The sequence below is a fragment of the Paramisgurnus dabryanus genome, chromosome 2 (assembly GCF_030506205.2).
Source record: "Paramisgurnus dabryanus chromosome 2, PD_genome_1.1, whole genome shotgun sequence".
Lineage (NCBI taxonomy): Eukaryota > Metazoa > Chordata > Actinopteri > Cypriniformes > Cobitidae > Paramisgurnus > Paramisgurnus dabryanus.
Genome location: NC_133338.1, coordinates 57,974,922 through 57,991,890, shown reverse-complemented (window position 1 = coordinate 57,991,890; position 16,969 = coordinate 57,974,922). Strand labels below are relative to the sequence as shown.

Genomic DNA, 16,969 nt, shown 5'->3' with positions numbered 1-16,969 from the left:
TTTTTTCTTGAAAGCCTGCGGTGTGCAAGATACAATTTCCTTTGCTTAACCCACTATTCCAACATTGCAACAAGTACTGGGAAAGACAAACATTTATTTAAAAATATTTAAGTATCATCTTCATATATACATATATACAACATAATTAACATGTTTAAAGGCATAAAATGTTTGGAAATAATGGCTGGAGAGAAAAAAATGTTATGCACATTTGCATTTTACATAACAATGATTAATAACTACTTTTTTTATTTTTAAGAATATTTTCATTTTATGACTACTAAAAAATCTATCTTAGTTACTGCTAACTGATTATGTAATGACCTAGAGCTAGTGAACTAAATATTAATTTCATATCTGAAAATACAGAACAGTATAACACAGTTTTTGTATGTGAACAATGCAATTTTATAGACTATTAACAGAGGTTTTCCTGAAATTTTCCCTCTAATGTTTAAGCCCTGACAGGGTAGGATGTTATGTGTCTTTACTCCCTTAAATTCATCATCTCTCATTTTTCCTTCCCTTTTCCTGCTTTGCACAAAACATTTCTGATGTCCATCACATGCGTCAATGAGATTTTCATTATTATTTAGAAACTTACTTTAGTCTCGCCATGTTTTCATAAACCAACTCAATCGCGTGTACTTTGTATGCGGCTGCGCACGGCAAAACAGTCGCGTGCACGCCTCAATTCATGTCCGCGTCCGCGCACCCATTCATGTCCGTGCGCTGACGCGGACATGAATTGAGGCGTGCACGCGTCAGTGCGACTGTTGCGTCGCTTTTTCAAACGTGAATTGGGTAACTACATTGCATATAGATCCGTTTTGCCGCGATTGTCTTTGTAAAGGAATAAACTAGTTAACTGCTAAATGTAAACTTGAGATTTACACAGGGGCACAAAAGATTTACACTGGGGCACGTGCCCCAGTAAAAGGGGTCTAGCGACGCCATTTCCTGTCCTGTCCTGTCCTGTCTCGTGTGTGAGGATTACTTTGTTGCTGTTGGAATTACCCCCTGCGTTTATTTGTCATACACAGAACTGTGGCTCGAGAGAGACTTGTATTGTACCTGTGTGGTGCTGCTGGCTGGCATCGGTCTCCTCTCGCTTTCTCCGGGTGCCTTGTGAACCCCGCTGCCCTTTTCGTTCTGCTCTGCCACAGAGGACTATTAAGTTATCGTTCTCCAGCCACCTGGATATTTTTCTGTTCATCTGTGTCTTTGTTGGTGCCGTTATCTTTTGCCTGTGGCCGCATTAATAAACTGTGACATTTTTCTGCTATCCCTGCATTTGAGTCCTTCATTCCCATAACAAAAAGTCCAGCTGATTTAATGTGGTTATTTTTTTTTAAGGTAAGCACAATAAAATTAGCAACTTATTCCCTATTTACCAGGAAACTCCTACATTTGCGGACATATTTGAAGTGGTGCTTTGCAATTTATTTACTGTAAACACAAGTATTTTAGCCAAATATAATGTATGCAATGGCAAACCAGAATGAAACAACAGCAGATATCAGCTCCCGCTAAAGCAAAAGACGACTTCATGCGTAGGCTACTGCGCAGGTGTAGAACGCGCGGCCGTCTGCAGGAGGTTTGCTGGAACGCGATCCTGAGGTGAAATTTCTTTAAGAGGTTTTAAAAACGTTCTACACTGTGGAGTACGGCTGCGAGTGATGTCAGCAGGATCCGCATGCTGGATAAGGTGACTGGTTTTGTTAATACATGACTCACGCATTTCAAACAATGTTTTTTCAAGAAAGTTGCCAGCTAACGGTAGCAGGTTAGCTAGCACATAGGTTAGCCTAAAGTTATTAACGTAACTGGCTCAGAAAACTCTGTTTCTGTCAAGGCACAGTGAAGAAACATTTACTGAAGGCTTTCATTTATGTTTTTTATATGTAATGCAGAACAGAATTTGTGAGACGACATCAACTCATCATCCGAGTGGACAAGAACACCAACAGAGGAAGCCAAGCCGCAAAAACAATGAAAAATTGTCATGACTTTTTATTTTAAATAAAAGTTATGTGATAATAAACATTAAGTGTTGGCTTAATTATAGTGTTTTAAAGATGTTTTGAAATAAGTTGTTTTAAAATAAAAATAACAATATTCTGTATGTTTATGGTATTTACCCTATAGCATTTGAGGTGAACAAAGCACCACTTTAGTTTACAGCCCGCAAATATGTGAGTTACCTGGTATATACACAGAACAATCGGGGAATAAGCCCCACTTTAATTTACAGCCCGCAAATATAAGAGTTACCTGGTAACTCATGTATACATATACAGATCAAAGAGGTACAAGTTGCTATTATTTTTATTGTGTGTTATATTTTATTTGCCAACGTGGCTTGTAGACATCATCTGTAGGCTATACAAAACACTTCATCAGGTAAGTAGCAAATATGAAAAAAAAAACATATTACACATAGACCATATTACCCATAGACGTAAGTCATACATACCACGTAATATTACAATAGGTACCCTGTAGTTATGAAATACTTAGAGAATAATTTTCCATATATTCTTACCCCCTTATTACCCCAAACTTAAAATTGTTCCCTTATAACTACAAGTACGTACTGTAGAGGTACTCTGTTGTTACAAACAGGTACGCTGTAAATTCCGTTTAATTACGCGGTACTTTGCGGGTCGTAAAATAAAGTGTTACCAGCATTTGCTTAAATTTTCATTTCTGAATCTATTTAATCAGTTGGTAACACTTAGGTTTAACAATAAGGTTGTATTTGTTAACAATTAGTCAGAAGGCGAAGCACTGCTACTTGGGCGGAGTGACAAGCGCAACTCTGCTCCTCACCATGACCCTACAGTCACATTAGCTACAAAAGTGAATGACCCCGAGCGACACACACTCGCTTGATGGGCGTTCCTTGGCTAGTTTCCAAAAGCGATATCAAAAGTCACTTTAGAGGTATTGTTAAGTTACAAGAACGGTGTTTTTGTATTTAAAAGTATTTATTTCTCGATAAAAGTAACAAAATATTTGAGATAAAATGGCAAACTTATCAGATATATACATAAATACGCATTTTCCGCCATCTTGAATTATTTTCTCAGACTCGACCACAGACCTACGTCACGCTGCTCTTTCACACCGATTGGCAGTCGCTTTGTCGCATCGCTCAGCATTTGAATAAAATAGCCTGCTTGTCTATTTTGGCCCCGCCCTGCTCACGCAGCGGAGAGCTTGTCGCTGGCAAACGGCTACTTCCATAGAAAATGAATGGTAGCCTGTCGCTCTGTCTCTGTCGCTTGTAGCTAATGTGACTGGGGGGTAAGGCTTCTCATGTGCTGCAACCAAATCACTCCGCCCAACAGCAGTGCCCCACCTTCTGAGAATATACTTCCCAGTATGTATAAGGTTCAAAGATGAGTGTGGCTCATATGACCTCATTATTTGTACACGCTGTGACAAATCACAACATAAAATAGGCATTATTTTGTCACTTATTGGGAGCAGTATGCTAGCTAAAGCCATCCACTTCCAGTCTTTGTGCTAAGCTAAGCTAGCGGGGCTGCATCAGATAGAGTTACGGCATCTTTGGATATGACAAAGGTATGTATGGACTTATCTAACTCTGGAGGATACGGTGAGCAGGCCCTGCATAAACTACATTTATGCGCCCTTAAAGGGGACTTCTGGGAGAGAATGCCGCTTAAACGTTTTTCAGCAGTTTAGTAGAAGTATGCCTAACAATACACAAAATGAATGACAAGACATAAGATGAAGTTTATTATCAACACTCCAAAGTCATAAAGTTCACATCAGAAAATACTAAAGCATAAAATTGTGTACTCTTGTTATATTGACTTCATGGCTAAACTTTTTGAATGTCTTGTTCATAAAAAATGACACAAGAACTTGCCATTTTGATGTGACTGACATGCTCACTGATGTAAACATTTACTTTTGAGAGATGAACTAAGGATTTTAAACAAAACAAGTTACACGTTACAGTTTGTACAAATTGTTCTGAGAAATGCACACATTATTTAGCGAATTATAAGAATGATTGGAGAAACTCTGCAATGTGACTGAGAAAAACTATTTGAACTGTTTTGTCCAACATAACCTGAGGCACTTTTAGACTGAAATGAAAGGTGAGCGTTCCTTTGACTGCATGTGATAGCCCCGCCTGTCTTTGTCACATAAGCAAAACTGCACCTGTTGAGTGTGTGGAGTGTCCAGCTTACTACACTTTAAATGATGGGTTAATGAGTGCATCATCTGGGTAGTGCACTTCTTTTTTTGGACTTTGTGTAAACGCACTACTCACACTATTTATACTAGAAAAAGGCGTAGAATAGTGCACAGGTGCGCAATTTAGGCTTTTCATAATCGTTGAATTTAGATTTCTGAATTTTTACCCTTAAAATGTATTTTACAGTCTGCTCATTTAACTTGAAACAAACAGTAAATAACATAAAACTACAGTAAGTTACTAGCAAACAGCTTCATAACTACAGCAATTTTTTACAGTGTGGATAAATGGAGGCCATGTTTTAAGGATTGGTGAGCTGTGAATGATAGGTTGATGGTGTTAACGTCATAAAAAAATCCTCGTCCAAATGATAAGATGACAGAATACTGAGGAGATGAATATTTATACTTATTACACCGCTCTCTGGAATGCTTGATTCTGATTGGTCAGTTGAGACATTTGCAGGTTCGTTCTTTTCGAATAATAACCGCTCCAAAATAATAACGCATAGCCGGTACTACTTTTACGAGTAAGATCGCTCCGCGCCAATAAAGATAAATAAAGATTACTGTTTGTTTGGCGCCATCTTGTGACAAACACTGGACAACCACGACAAGACACAGAGAGCTTACTGAGACTGAACTTGACAAAATAGAGCATGACAGCTACGAAGCCAACACACAAAAAAAATACAGAATGGGCATTAAAACTTCTCAAAGACTGGCTAAAAGAGAAAAAAATGGAGACAGACAAGTATGAAGCAGAGGATCTTAATAAGGTATTACGATCATTTTATGCATCTGTGCAAAGTTTCGCGGAAGGATAAAAATGTTAATTTAAAACAAATATGCCAATAAAATGTTTCAAATTCATATTCATGTCCAGTTTTTTTTCTTATGTGACAAGTAGCCGTGTAATAAGCGGGATAATGTAGAGTCAGCCGGTAGTTATCGGGAAATAAGCCCCTTCAGTGTGATACAAGACCCTCCGCTTCGCGTCGGGTCCTGATCACACTGTCGGGGCTTATTTCCCGATAACTACCGGCTGCCTCTACATTATCCCTTACATAATGCATCAGTGTATAACTGTCTATGTAGTGATGATGTGTAACAATCATACATTCATCCATCATTGGTTTTCCTCTTCCATGTTCATGCACACAAATAGGATGCTCCCTTAATTTGCATTTATCTTCTTAACAAATTAGTTAAACAAAACAGGATTAAGTGACTGATACACAGACCAAATGAGCCATGACGTTTAAATGCTTTATCTCACTGCTATGTGCATGTTTTAAACTCAAGAAGATACAAAACATTTTTTTCTGTTTGAATAAGCAATACTGAAACACAAACATTGTCAAAGGGAATCAGAAATGAAAAAAATATTTTGTCCACGTCTCTCTTCCTTAAATCTCTCTGTATTCACTGTAAAAAATTAGCTGTAATTATGCATCTGGTTGCCAGTAACTTACTGTAGAAGATAAAGACTGTAATGTTTCATGTTCATTTAACTTTGAACCATCTGTTGCCAATATATAACATAAATGTAAAATCTACAGTAAGTTACTGGCAACTACTGCCAGTAATACACTGTAATACTGTAATTTTTACAGAAATTTTTTACAGCGTTGGCTTATGATCGTAGAGACTAAAACTAAGATAATTTGCTCATTGTATTCTTCAACTCTAAGTCACTTTTGATGAAAGCATCTGCTAAATGAATCAATGTAAATTTAAATGTACTGCTTTGAGTCCCAGATAAATGTTTTGAAAAACAAAACATTCTGTCAGGCTTTCATTGACTTGTATTGGTGATTTAAATAGATCCAGCAAAGCTTACAAATGATCAAAATTAAAGCAAAACGTGTTTCTTTTCCATTTCTGAGTGTCTCCTGGTAACAAAACAAGAGATGCTTATTTGTCATTCATAGCATGTCCGTGACAGCAGATTTGATTTGTAAATTAGACTTAAAATGACAAATCAAGCTGAGTTAAGAAAAATGTTAGAAGTCCCATCTACATCCATCAAACTGCCTGTAAAGAAGAGAGAAAGGAGAGAGAGAAATCATCTTCATATCTAACTTTCGTTCAGTCATCTCTCTATCATCTGTTTAAGTATCTTTTCATCAGTCAGAGATGGAGAAACTCATTCATCTGATTTTAGTTTGTGGTGAGTACAGCAGCTGACACACATCATGATGATGTTAAAACACAAGATCTTAATATTAAACTCTAAAAAATATTGGGTTGTTTTAACCCAACTGCTGGGTTATTGTTAATCAACCATGTTAAAACAACCCAGAAGTGGGGTTAAAACAACCCATTATTTGGGTCATTTTGAACCCTGAAATGTGTTCTGTCTTATAGTTACCCAGCCGCCCTGGGTTAAAAACAACCCAATATTTTTTTGAGTGTATAGATGATCATTTTAAACCGTACTAAGTTAAGAATTAAAGACTTTAACAGCAAGTTTTTTTTTTTTTTTCAACAGGCCTCGCTTCCAGTCAAGGTAATTCAGAGACTTTAGCATTATACTGATTTTTCACACAAATGTAAAATATTATAGTTTAATAGTCATCATTTACTTCAGGATCTCAAAATAATACAAAATAAGTATTTTTATGTTATTTTTATGACCAAGATCAACTATCACTAAAGCTTTAACTACACTCTAAAAATGGCTGGGTTATTTTTGACCCATAATTGGTAAATATTGGACACACCGCTGGGTTAAAATTGATCCAATGCTGGGTTGTTTTAACCCAATTGTTGGGTTATTATAATCCATGGTTGCATAACAACAACCCAACATTGGGATATTTTTAACCCAGCATGTTTTGTGTCCAATATTTACCCATTATGGGTCAAAAATAACCCGGTAACACTTTATTTCGATAGTCCACTTTAGACATTTTACTCATTATAAGTAACTTTGCAACTACTTATCAACTACTTATCAACTACCAATCATTAGATAATTAGTAAACTGTCTGCTTAATATCTATTAACACTTGATTGCGATGATATCTCAACAGACATTCAACTGTCTAGAAGTATCTTTGCAAGTGCATGTCAACTTATTCCACTAACCTAAACCTCTTCCCTAACCCTAACCCTTACAGTCTACTAATACTCTAATGACAGTTAGTTAACGTATAGTTGCAAAGTTATTTATAGTTAGTAGAATGTCTGAAGTGGACTATCAAAATAAAGTGTAACCAATAACCCAGCCATTTTTAGAGCGTACCAGCGAGCACAAATCAGATGGTTCAAAGCAAGTTAACCAGCATAACTGTGTTTGCTTTTATCTCTAGAGAATTTAGCATTAAAAGGAACAGTTAATCAAGCATCCCTACATTCTCCCTATGGACCTGATAGAGGCAAAGATGGTGGAATAAGATATGAAGGCGCATATTGCTCCATTACAAATTATGAAACTAACCCGTGGTGGAGGGTGGATCTTCTGGCTAGTTATGCAGTTATGACAGTGGTCATCAGTAACAGAGGAGACTGCTGTGCTGATCAAACCAATGGAGCAGAGATTCGGATCGGAGACTCGCTGGAAAACAACGGCAACAACAATTCAATGTAAAGTTATTCATGAAGTCATTGATTGATTTTATCAGGCGCATTAATCCTCTTATTACTGATCACTCTTTCTCTCTCTCTCTCTCTCTCTAGATGTGCTGTAGTTTCTAATCTTTCAGTAGGAGTTTCTTTCAGTTATTCATGTAATGGGATGGTGGGCCGTTATATCAACGTAGTCATGACTGGACGAAAATCTCAGCTCTCTGTGTGTGAAGTGGAGGTCTATGGAACAGGTGAGTTATTATTTTTTATTATCACTTTAAATTGTACTTTTTTTAGCCTTTGCTTATTGCATTAAATAAACTATGGGGCGTTTTCCCAGACAGGGATTAGAAAAGTCCTAGACCAAAATAAATGTAAGAGCTGTCCAAACTGAAAACAATGTGCACTGACATATCTTACAATACATACATCAGTGCCATTTGTTTTGCCTCAAAATGCACACCAGTAATGTTTTAGTAAGACATGTTTGTTAAAACTATATTTACTAATTAAACTAATGCCTAGTCCTGGTTTAAGCTAATCCCTGTCCGGGAAACTGCCCCTAAGTGCTTACAGCATAATAAAATGATTAGAAACGCAAGTCATTAAAAAGACTTTATTCATCAGCTGATATTCACAATCCATAAACCCCTCAAATTTAACGTCGACCCTGTACAGGGGTGCAGTCGTGACCTAATGGCACAGGTGCAAAGAAGTATTTTTACTTTACTCAAGTAATTTTTTTTTCAAGTATCTGTACTTTATTAGAGTGTTTTTTTTTTGTTGGCAAACTTTAAACGAATACTACTTCTTTTGTACCTTTCTGTACTTTTTATTTACATTTCATAAAAACAAGTTGTTTTTTACCTTTAATACTTAAGGCATAAAGTCAAGAGAGAAGCCTATAGAGAGTCCATAAAAGCAATGGGACAAAATTGTTTAATTGTTCCTTTTACTGTCTATGAGTGATTCAGATTTCTCTTGGCACAGCTATTAGAAGACTTACAATTGTCAGACAGGTTGCTCACGTGACATCTACGTCATCAAGCTCAGTTTGAGTCTGCATAGTAGAGCCTTGCAAGCCCGTCGGGGCCCGACAGGCTAAGCCCATTTGGGCCGGGCTCGGGCCGTTTTTTTTTTACAGACCGGGCTTGGGTCGGGCTCAGGCTTATTTGAGCGTCTCTCCTCATTGTGTGTGTGTGTTTGCATGTGTAGCAGAGACATGCATCTGAGAGCGCACATCCAAGAGAGAGAGAGAGCACACATCAAAGAGCGCGCACATCAGAGAGAGCTTAAAAGTGATTGATATTGGTCTCGGGTCGGGTCGGGTAGGGCTTGAACACTACCGGCCAAAGCCATGTTAGGGCTGGAGTTTTTGGCACATGCAGGGCTCTACTGCGCAGTACGCAGACCCCCAGGAAGTGCGGGCTTCTAATTGACTTCACTTGTCTCCGTTAAATCCAATGGGGTCGCTGTGTCCATTTCTTTTACTGTCTTTGGTTAAATGTCATATTTCGAATATGGGCTACCATCATACTTGTTAACATTTGGATTTGAAAATAAGACCACTAAGACAGTTAAAATCTATCTCAGGACCCACCAAAATATTTTTATAGAAATATGCAAAAAAATAATAATCTGGTAATGCAAAAAAAAAATGGTCTTTTAAATGAGAGTAGTTTATTTTTTCATTGTATGAATTAAATCCAAGTTTTTTTTGCTATTTCAAACTACCTGACATCAAATAAATGGTCTCAACCCAGTTTGAAAACCGCTGGATACTTTTTTTTGTTTGTTTGTTGTGTGGCTCTCCTGAATCTGCAAAGGACTTGTTATACACACAGGTTGCAGACGTTGCATCCCTTAAAGCAGACAAATCATGCTTTTAAGTCTGTCCTTGTTATATATAAATCATCTATTTGAGGTCTATATAAAGCGGAACTGCAATGCTTGGGTCTGAATTCCTCATTATTATAGCTCCACAGGCCCCCTTTTTTAGCCCTTTTCTGATGTGCATCTGAGAGCAACTCATTTTGGTGCTGTCTTTTTAAATGCACGTCATACCCTGCCCCCTCTCCAGGTTGCAGAGGTGACACTCGTGCTGCGTCCGAAACCGCCTACTACATACTATATAGTATGCGAAAAGCAGTAGGCAAGGCGAGTAGTATGTCCGAATACATAGTATTCGAAAAACAGTATGCGAAAAGTACCCGGATGACCTGCTACTTCCGGTTAGATTTTGCAGTGTGCATACGATGGACGCTTCACTATCCCATGATGCCCCGGACGAGGAGTTATCCAACGAAGAAGAAAAGGCACGCGGCTGTTTTCGCGCTGAAATGACATGACGACGTATGTCACGTGATGTAGCAACATGGCGGATGTAGTACGTCCGAATCTCATTCATACTACCCGGATTCATACTATACAGTACCTACTGTTTTAATGCCAAGTAAGTAGGTACTTCATCTAATTCAGTACCTACTATACAGTATGCGGTTTCGGACGCAGCCTCGGTTAAACTCCACCCCGTTTGGCCATTTTTGTAGTTTTATAGCAGATATACTATTATCTAGCGGCACAGAAACTTTTTATTCACTCGTTATTCACAAAATGTCAACAACGTAAGACTTGTCCATCCAGCCTTACATGTTTGAGCCAGAGTCGGAAACGTAGCGAGATGAAAATGAAGACGACGAACCTGCAGAACAACGTCTTCATATGGAGGTATCGCAATGGTGTGAGGCTGCAGCCTCCGGAGGTCGCATTTCTTGGCTGCATACGCCATTAAGACGGTCTTATTTCAGAATATTAACAATTATAAAGTTGACTATTATTCTTAGTTATTACATGGCTCTCTGGAATGCTTGATTCTGATTGGTCTGTTGAGACATTTGCAGGTTCGTTCTTTTCAAATAATAACCGCTCCAAAGTAATAACGCATAGCCGGTACAACTTGTACGATTAAAATCGCTCCGCGCCAATAAAGATTACTGTCACATAATGTGCTCATATACCTTTAAGGGCGTTCTGCTACGTCTCTACTGACGTATGCACATTATGAGTGTTGACGTAGAAAGCACACGGAAGTCTCATGTTTACTGCTTGCATGTATGTTAGCTGCACATTGAATCAAAATAAAAATTTTAGGCGGATGAAAAGAATATCGACGTTGTGTTGGGAAAATACGACGCATACTTCTATCCTAAACGCAATGTGATTCACGAGCGTGCCTGTTTTCACCAGAGATCACAGAGACCCGGTGAGAAAGCTGAAATATTTATCAGAGCCCTGTACGAGTTATCAGAACATTGTGACTTTGGTGTCAATAGAGACGAACACATCCGTGACCGTATTGTTGTGGGCATTTTAGACAAAGACCTGTCACGTAGATTGCAATTAATGGCTGATCTAACTTACCCAAACCATTACAACTGTTCGCCAGTCTGAGGAGGTCACACTCCAAGTTTACCAGCAGGGTGAGTCACGTGCAGCGGTACAGGAAATCCCCGGAAGAGGACTAGGCAAAGGAAAGCCCAAATGGAAACCTAAAAAGAGAGAAAGTGATTATAGAGACCCAAAATGTGGAAAATGTGGAAAATTGAGACACAGAGAACCGGAAAGGTGCCCAGCCTTGAACTCTACATGCAATAAATGTAAAAAGGTGGGTCACTGGGAAAAGAAATGTTACAGTAAATCAGTCAGAGAAGTGAGAGAGACAGAGACGGTTTCACAAACACCATACTTCCTGGGTGCAGTCACAAATACAAACAAAATTGAGGAACAATGGACTATAGAGCTTGGAATTGGAACAACACAGGTGAAATTTAAAATTGACACGGGTGCAGACACAAACATAATGGGTGAAGAGACTTTTACCAAACTAATTCCAGAGAAGGAATTAAAGCCCTCAAATGTTACACTGTGCAGCCCAGGGGGTCAGTTGGACTGTTTAGGAATGTTTCAAGCCAGCACTAAGTATAAAAAAAAGCCATATACATTTCCAGTATATGTCATCAGCGGCCAAAATGCAAATAATCTGCTGAGTCGAGACACGGCAATGATGATGGGGCTGGTGAAACGGGTTGAAGAAGTCCACAAAACATTCGGTGAGCACGGAACACTCAAAACCGAACCTGTTAAAATCCTGTTGAGAGGTGATGCTGAGCCATACGCAGTGCACACTGCTCGTCGTGTCCCGTTGCCTCTTCTGCAAAAAGTGAAAGAGGAATTACAACGCATGGAGGAAAATGAGGTGATTGAGCCGGTGACCGAGCCCACTGACTGGTGTGTGCCTATGGTGCCAGTTCCAAGGAAAAATGGGAAGGTGCGCATCTGTGTTGATTTAAAGAGGCTAAATGAGGCCGTAAGGAGAGAGAGGTACGTACTTCCAACTGCTGAAGAAATTACAGCTAAACTCAGTGGCGCGACCATGTTTACATCACTGGATGCCGCCTCCGGGTTTTGGCAAATACCTCTACCTCAGTTCTGAAGTTCTATGATGTGAATCGCCCCACGGCGGTCTCAGCTGACGCCAGTAGTTATGGCATTGGCGGGGTATTGCTGCAGCTACATGAAGGGGAATGGAAACCTGTGGCATACTGCTCACGTTGTCTGTCTGATGCGGAGACCAGATATGCACAGATAGAGAAAGAGTGTTTGGCGAGTGTCTGGGCCTGTGAGAGATTTGAAAAGTACCTGTGTGGCCTCGAGAGCTTTAAATTGGTCACAGACCACAAACCCCTGGTGCCACTCATGAATCAGAAAGACCTGGATAACGTGCCAATACGGTGCCAAAGACTACTCATGAGACTTATGAGATTTAAACCGATGGCTGAATACGCACCAGGAAAGACCCCAACAGTGGCCGACACACTCTCACGGAGTCCACTACAGTGTCTGGAACAAGAGACTGACACTCATCCAGACGTAGCGTGCTACATAGCAGCCGTTGTGGACACCATACCTGCAACTCCACGTAAACTTGAGGCCATAAAGACAGCTACAGCAGCCGACTGTAACCTACAATTGGTGTTGCAGTACATAAAGTCAGGATGGCCAGAGTACATAGGCCAAGTACCAGCAGCAATCAGGGAGTTTTTCCCCATGAAAGCTGAACTCTCTGAATGCGATGAAATTATCATCAGAGGCAGCCGTATGGTGATTCCAGATGTGCTAAGAACAGACATCCTGAACCGAATACACGACGGGCACCAGGGTTTGACTAAGTGTAGAGAGCGAGCCCATGCATCGATATGGTGGCCTGGCATTTCATCAGAAATTCAACAAAAAGTCCAATCATGTCAGGTATGCCGTGAGATAAAACCCAGCCAGCGGAAAGAACCTCTCATCTCTACCTCTCTACCGGACCGACCTCGGAAGAGACTCGCTATGGACCTGTGCGATCATAACAAACACACTTACCTTGTTGTGTCAGACTACTTTTCCCGGTTCCTGGAAATACTTTACCTGCGAACAACCACTGCTTCACAGATAATCTTGAAATTAAAGGCCGTGTTTGCTAGATTTGGTTGTCCAGATGAGGTCGTGTCCGACAATGGGCCCCAATTTTCATGCCAGGAATTTAAAGACTTTGCGAAAGAGTTCGACTTCACACACATCACCTCGAGTCCACACAACCCTCAAGGGAATGGACATGCAGAGAGAGGTGTTCAAACTGCTAAAAGGATTTTGAAGCAGAAAGACCCTCTGCTCGCCCTCATGTGTTTTCAGTCAACGCCTTGCACCTCCACAGGGGTGAGCCCGGCAGAGTTACTCATGGGTCGAAAGATAAAAACAACCCTCCCAGCATTGGAGGTAAATTTACAGCCCCAATGGCCTGATCTGGAAACTGTCAGACGTAAGGACGCTTTGGAAAAGGGAAAACAAGCATTCTACTTTAATCGGCGCCACGGAACTAGGCCTTTGCTGCCTTTAAAGCCTGGTGATCCTGTCCTCATGAAGCTGGACCATCAGAAAGCCTGGAAAACACCTGCCGTTGTCTCAGGAGACAGCGTCACACCACGCTCCCTTGTCATTGAAACATGCAACCGGCGTCACTTGCAGCATGTTCCTTCAGCGGCTGAGACCACACTCCCTCTAGCCTCAGATGGACTACAACGGGAAGCTACAATACAGCAGCCCGACCCTGTGGTCTCACCTGATGCTGCATCACCAAACCTCAGTATCAAAACGCCAGACACCCAGACTGGACTGTTCCATACCCGGTCTGGTAGACTAAGTAAACCTGTCGAAAGGTTGAATTTATAAAAAAAATATATATATATATATATATATCACAGGTTCACTGTGAAAATGTGGCTATTGTGTTTATATGTTTAGCCAGGGACTGTGGGGTGGACTAGAGGGACATTAAGGGAAATGTTCAAGGATCCTGTGAAGAAAGCTGATGTTTTAATGTTTGTTAATATGATGCGTAGTGTTATGTCTGATGAGTTAAGTCAACAGACACAAGTGACTTAATCAAACGTTATACCTTTTGAATGTTTGGTCATAGGAACAGTTAGGATTTGTTTTGCATTACTGTTTGTCCTCAGAAAAAAAAAGAAAAACTTAAAAGGGGAGATGTCACATAATGTGCTCATATACCTTTAAGGGCGTTCTGCTACGTCTCTACTGACGTATGCACGTTATGAGTGTTGACGTAGAACGCACACGGAAGTCTCATGTTTACTGCTTGCATGTATGTTAGCTGCACGTTGAATCAAAATAAAAGTATTCGTAAAGTTAAAGACTCAAGTGGACATTCGAATTCTTTACAATTACTGTTAGGCGCCATCTTGTGACAAACACTGGAAAACCACAATTATAGGAATGGAACATTTTGACATTAATTTTAACATGTACGGAAAAAACAAAACATTTAAACAGTGGATAGAAGAACGAACAACGACAAGACACGGAGAGCTTACTGAGACTGAACTTGACAAAATAGAGCATGACAGCTACGAAACCAACACACAAAAAAATACAGAATGGGCATTAAAACTTCTCAAAGACTGGCTAAAAGAGAAAAAAATGGAGACAGACAAGTATGAAGCACCTTCGTTCACCTGTTCATTTCTAATCATGAACTTACAAGATGAATATTCAAGTTCAAATGTGTTTATTTATTTGTGAAGAGAACAAATGAACAGAGACTCAGATAGACGACGCAGTTTTACTTTTGTTCTGGAGATTGATTGCGTACTCTTACATTATGCTTCGGTTAACGTAAACTGACATACGCACACACGCACGCACGCGAGCGCGCGCACACACACACACATAGTAAAGTTGCCTAATCACAGACCAGTACGTTGCAACAAAGTTGACCAAGCCACGGAAAATATTGGATTATCTGAACATTATGTCCACGCAAAGGCAGCTCTTATAAACAGCAAGCAGGGAAATAATAAAAGGCATTTGACTTACATAGCATCCAGCTAACGTTAGCCAACTCCGTTTGCAATAAGTCCTGGAAAAGCATGTAAACTAAACCATGATCATTTACTGCTGCTCAATCTGGTCCAAGCTCCTTGATCCTTTATCTATTCTTCAACTGAATGTCTTGTAAAGGGTGATTTTGTAAGAATAAAATCATATTTTCTTTCATCTCAAGGTATTTCACTTGCTTTTACTGATCAGTACTGTATCTAGCAGTTACATGGCAATCTGCAGTGCGGTTATGAGACTCTGAAAACGATCCAATCACATGAGGTCAAAGACATAAAAAACTATTGATTCACTTACAACATAACTGGGAGAGTTTGGGGCACACAGTCCTACGCCCCAGGGCGGATCCGAAACCAGCCAATTAGAGCTCAGCCTCAGGTCACATGTTTTTATCCTTTTTACTAACCTACATAGACACTCATTAGGAGTGCGCCCCAGATACACAAACATGACACACACAAAACAAACTCAGTTTTGATTATGTCTTTTTTTTTATAAATGATAACATGACTAACAGTGAAATAGTACAACTAATAGATTTTATTTTGTATTAATTTGCATTATATATTTATCTTTTTGGGGGGCGGCGCCCCAGTGCCCCCTAGTGACCAGCCGCCACTGTTAATAATGCTAAGCATGCTGCTGGAAATCCTCCCTAACCAATAGTGTTGTATTAAAATTAAAACAAAGTAAATTTGCTTTGCCAGAATCACTTTCTTAACCATAAACCTTATCACAACCACCAAAAGTTAGCAATTATTTGCAGCGTTTGTTAAAATTGGGCTGTTGTATTAAAATGACTCTGTTTGGAAGTTCTTTGACTCATATTTATTTGAGTTTGTGGAACTTAAAATGGTGAACTCACATAAAAACTTTTTCACAGATTTGAGGGTTTAAAGTGTGGCAACGTGAAACCTTAATGTTGTTTTTTTCTGTATTTTCAGAGAATTTTGCATTGAGAGGAAGTGCTTCACAGTCATCTGACAACTGGACACCTATAAAAGCTATAGATGGTATAAGAAGTGGCCAAGATCCTTTCACACACTGCTCCGCCACAAACAATGAAACTAACCCATGGTGGAGGTTGGATCTCTTGAATATTTATAATATTAATACAGTGGTCATCGCTTCCAGGAGATACTGCTGTTCTGACCAAATCAACGGAGTGGAGATTCGGATCGGAAACTCCTCGGAAGACCATGGCAACTATAATTCCCTGTAAAGTAATTCATGAAATCGATCCATTTGCATTGATTTTCAGTTCTTTCTATTTGTGCATTAATTCTCTGTTTTCTGATCCCTCTCTCTCTCTCTCTCTCTCTCTCTCTAGATGTGCTGTTACTGATAGAATTGAACAAGCTGCAGCTGTAAGTTACTCGTGTGATGGAATGAGCGGACGATTTGTGAATGTTGTCAGGCCTGCATTTTGGTATCTTACCATCTGTGAAGTGGAGGTCTATGGAACAGGTAATGATGTCCATGTCGTCTGTATCGGTGGTTTTATTTATCCCTGTGTTTCTCCACATTCATAAAAAATCCAGATATTTTACTCACCATCCTCCAAGATGTTTATGTCCCTTTTTATTCAATCGAGATGAAATTTAGTGAACCTAGTCTTTTCTAGCAAAACAATCGTCATTTTCGGCCAAAAAATTAAAATGTAAGTTTAAACCACAACTTGTCATCTTGCACTAGCCGTGTGATT

The 16,969-nt window shown here is 39.6% G+C and overlaps 1 long non-coding RNA gene across 1 annotated transcript; it reads left to right on the top strand.

The window, feature by feature from the left end:
* Positions 1-7,959: 7,959 nt before the first annotated feature.
* On the top strand, positions 7,960-16,708 carry LOC135743968 (uncharacterized). Its single transcript, XR_010530633.1, has 3 exons — positions 7,960-8,060; positions 16,209-16,482; positions 16,595-16,708. It is a non-coding gene; the product is annotated as an uncharacterized lncRNA (long non-coding RNA).
* Positions 16,709-16,969: the final 261 nt, after the last annotated feature.